This window comes from Olea europaea, chromosome 6 (assembly GCF_002742605.1).
Source record: "Olea europaea var. sylvestris chromosome 6, O_europaea_v1, whole genome shotgun sequence".
NCBI classification, from domain to species: Eukaryota; Viridiplantae; Streptophyta; class Magnoliopsida; order Lamiales; family Oleaceae; genus Olea; species Olea europaea.
Window position 1 is genome coordinate 9573560 of NC_036242.1, and position 4966 is coordinate 9578525.

The following is a 4966-nucleotide window of genomic DNA, read 5'->3' on the forward strand; positions in this document are numbered from 1 at the left end:
TGCACCCCCCCCCCCCCCCTCTTTCTTAAATATAGTAATACTAATACCCCATTCTAAGTTGGTACTATTTTATATTTTGAGAATATCATATTTAGTCTTATATTAGTTATTAGATTGATTTTGCGCTGGTCGAGGGGGTCAAATGGGACATGGGTAATAAGTTCGAGACATGCATTGAAAATGCATAGATGCTCGAAATGTTAGCAGTATGGCCCCCCCTTTTTTCTTTTTTGGTGACTCAGGTATTCGAGTTTTGTCCAACTAATTTTGAGTAGTTGCGGCTTTTTCCCTTGGTTCGTCACTCTAGTAAATTCAAACGTGGTCACAGTTTATACACTTGAACTTGAAAGTTGGAATGCGATTTTCCTTCCTGTGGACCTCCCTTTATGACATGCGATGTTCCTTGGTTTTAGGTTCACTGTAAATGAACCATCATAATGAAACTGTCAAGTTTCTCCTATACTAATTGTTCTTGCCAAGTTTCATTATTATGGCTTTCCCGGGGTGATAAATTGACAGCTGAAAAGTTATCTATTATGAATTTATGATGCCTAGTGGATGGGCCCCTTTGGTGCAAAATTGCTAAAGATAAGGCATAAGTACTTATCGAAGAAATAATTACCCTAACTTCCTCTCTCGTGCGCACACGTGTACGAGAGGTGGGCATAAGTAGGATTGACAATCTTATAGGGAATCATTTGAACAAGACTCGTAGAGTTTAGCTAGTTCGTTCGATTGTGTGACTTTGTTCGGATTAGGGGTGGGCGGGAGTCGGTTCGGTTCGGTTCGGTTCTAAAGAGACTCGAATCGAATCAAAATTTTCGGATATTTAATATCGGGTCCAAATATAATTATGGAATCGTTCGGGTTCGGTTCCGTTAGATTCTGTACTATAATTAAATTTTTTAACATTTATAACAACATTATATAAATATAACTAATTATACATTCAATGATTTTGGAATGTCAGAGACAAGTAGACTATCTTATTCAAGTGATCGCTACAATCAAAGTTTCGGTCGACGGAGGTCACAGTTTCGATCGGAGATTCGGAGGTCATTGCATCGGCTGACGATTGTATAGGTTTTGGAATGTTAGCGAAGCTGCGAGAGTGAGTACGAGAGTCGAGACAACGTTATGCATTTTAGTGTTGGTGTTTATGGTTATTTAGTGAATTGGATCTTGTTGGACTGAGAAATGAAACAATAAAATGGATAATTGGGTCAAAAATTAAAAAAATTAGAAATGAAACAAATTATTGGGCCAAAAATTTGGATTTAGAAACTATTAATTTGTTAATTTTTTTAGAAAAAATTAAAATTAAAATAATTTGATTTACTCAATATAAAAAAAAATTAGAAATATTCGATTTTTATTCGATTTTTCGGTTCTTGGTCTAGAACCGAGAACCGAATCGTACCCGTCGGTTCTCAATTCAAATACCCGTTCGGGTATTTAATTTGACAAGAACCGTTGGGTTCGATTCAGTTCGATTCGGTTGGTTCGGTTCAGGAGATTTGTCTAGCCCTAGTTCGGATTATAAGCGGTTTGCTTGAACAGTTTTGGTTCGATTCATTTTAGTTGCATAATTAAATTTTAATTCCATAGTTTTGTTCAGAATAGTTAATAGTTCTGTTGCTAGAAACAAAATACGTAAAATAAAATAAAGAATAATTTCTTGGAGATTGCATATTCAATTTAATTTTGAAGAAAAAAAAATTATCAAAGCAATCGAGGATGAGTTATGATCCAGCTTGTTTTCTTTTGTAAATAACCAATGATTCCATTTTTGTTAACTTCAAATCAAATAATTTCAATCAAACTTTCATAATGACCATCTATTTATTATTCACATTTTATAAATAATATTATTTAAAATCACTTCCATCGCAATAGCCCTACGTGACGCGCATGTAACATTTAATAATTTGATATATGTGACAAGAAAAAATTACCATATTAATATATCAAATCACAAACCGCTATCTAGGGTGACAATCGCAGTAAACAATTTCGAATAGCATTACTCAAATATAATTTAGCACGAGAATTAAAACCTGTCACATGTACGTCTTCTTTAATATTTATTACGAATTTTTTTTTTATCAAAAATAAATTCGTAATTTAAAGAGACGCAAACGCATATCAATTATTGAACCACTTGTTTCTACATGATGGATGGGGTTGGTTTCAATCATTTCAAATTGGTAACAATTTTTGGAGCTCAATCCACCGCAATTTTAGGTGGAAAAGGACTGCCAACCCAATCAAATCTATTACAGCATAATGCATTTGTTTTTAAAATAAAGCTATGTGTACAATTGTTGTCGACAATATTGATGTTGTCAAACTCTAGACCACTGATTTAAAAAATATTTTAAAAATAAAAATAGATAAATGTGATGTTGTCAAATGTGTGTTGTCAACCAAAATTGCAAAAAAAAAATAAACAATATTGTACAAATAGCGTGATTGTTGTTTTTAATTGGGCGGCAATCGATGTAATATCATTTGCAAAAGCTAACCCATAAACAGATGAGTTGATGTGACAATAATCCTCAGCCATACAATGGAACGTTTATTGTCAAAATAAGAAGACGAATTTCGAGTTTTAGGTTGACAAATTAATTTGGAAAGATAAGTGAATCTGCTAGCAAATTAGTTTCTTCTGAAAAGATAAGAGGAGAATAGCCTTGATTCGTGTTTAACACGGATCAAGCGATACGACATACTTTTGACACCCTTTATATTGCTGTTATACATGCTTCTCACATGTCCAGCATTATTACACAGACTCAAGGGGTAGGATGGGGTCACGTGACCCCAAACTTTGGGCAAAATTTTTTTTATCCCCATTAATTCTATGTTTTTTTTCCCCAATTTTCGAGAACGTCATGGAATGTAAAACGAAGTTCAAATATTGTATTTTTAACATCTTTTCGAAGTGCTCATAGTCTAGTTTTTCAAGTAGTAAACGGCGCACAAAAAGGCCAATCGTAGCAAAGTTTACGCTTTGTTAAATTAGGTTGTTCCAAACTAGTATTCTCGAAAATTTCGATAACATACTAGCTTTAAAAAAATTTCAACAATCATACGCTAGTCAAATCCATGAATTGCCTACGTCATCTCTAAGCTCGTTTCAATAACAAAATTATATACATATCGAATGGTCTAAACGAATATCGAAAATAATTAAAAGTGCATCTTAAAAGGAGGGTCTAACTCGTCTCTTCTTTAAAAATTTTCAATTATTTCATTGATGTTTATTATTTTTAAGTGACAAATTTCTCAATATAATTTACATAATTTTATTAGGCAATTTTACGTGGGGTTATGAAGTAAAAAATATTCGAAATTTTACATCCGGAAAAAGTCATGCCCAAGTAAATTTTCGAATGTAAAATTCCTCAAAACTTTTTTTGTAAATATCTGTGTGTGCTTCACACTCTTCAACTGTTGCATGATCAACGGAATTTTGGCGTTGGCAAATTTTTATCGTTCATTTGTCTTGTATTCATATTTATCGATTTTGCTCGTAGTTCATAATTTAGGTGGCAGAACAACCAAAGAAACTGGCTGAACCTTCAAAGTAAGATTACATCCATGTTCGTGCCACAGAAGAGGTTAAAACACATATAGTTGCAGTTTAAATGAAAAAGCAAGAAGATGTAAATTCTTCAAGATATAGCCCCCGTTTGGTAGCAATTTTTTGACCGTTATTTCATTGTTCCAGCCATCATTTTTTTCTTATTCACTCATAGGTGAAACCCACTTTTATTTCTAACGGTCAAAAAATCAATTCTCATAATCACTATTAAACAGGTCCGTAGTCCCTTGTTGCAATAAATTTACCATATCAAGTAGTAACAATTTACGAAGTCAAGTTGAATTTCTATCTAGTAAACAAGAGTGAACCCGTGATGTTGAACGTACACTCAAGTTTTCCATTTTGGACACTGTCAATATTCTAGATGGGAGTCGTTTCCATCGATGACTTTCACTGATTTTGGGAATACATGGCGTCTAAACTTCAATCGAAAACATTTTGATGGTGAAAGTGTTTATTGACATCAATGACAGATTTTCGGAGATAGAATGAGAATGAAATAAAAGCAATTATTTTCCCTATATATAAAAATTCTCGATTACTTGATACGCAAGTTTGTTTAATTAAACATCATGCACAAGTTCTAGGCTGGCATGGCCGACTTTCTTCCTCAACAAGCTAGTCAAGGCGGCTGCATCTACTCCTTCTCCGAGCACCACCACTTGGTCTTTCTTCTCCCCTTCTATTGCCACTGAAACCACACCTAAAACACAACCAAAATTTAGAACATTCTATACTATATGTGTGTGTTCGTATAGCCGGTCTCAATTTCAGATAAAGGAGAAAATTGCGGCAATTAAATACATATTGAGCTTAGTTTGTCGTCACGTTGATATATTTAGACGAAGAACCAGAGGTACAACATAAGAGAATACCAGATAAAGAATATAAACTAGCAAAGAAGAGAAAATATTATTAAACCCTGAAATTTAATCTATTGATTCTTCAACAATGATTCAATATATACCTGAAGTCCCGGCAGCAATTTTCATGGCCGTGGGTCTGCATTTGTTGCATTTAAATTGCACCTTTATAGTAATTCTCTGCAAAATTCAAATATTAAAACCAAAATTGGAGCTAAAACACGTCTTAATTAACTATAGAAATAATTAACCTGCATATTTAGCTGTCAGCCTGCATCGAGGTAATAATGGAATGGGAGCTGAGCTCTATTGAAGTTAGATTAATAATGGTGGTCGCAATAAGGAGCTCTATGTTATGCATATTTATAACGAAGGCTCAAGCATTCTTGAAGCTAACTTACGGTGGCTTCTGAATTTTCTTGCAATGTGAACAGATCCAACGCGGCGATGACTCTAAACTGTAAGTCAATATTAAGTATTCCGATTAATTTGTGAC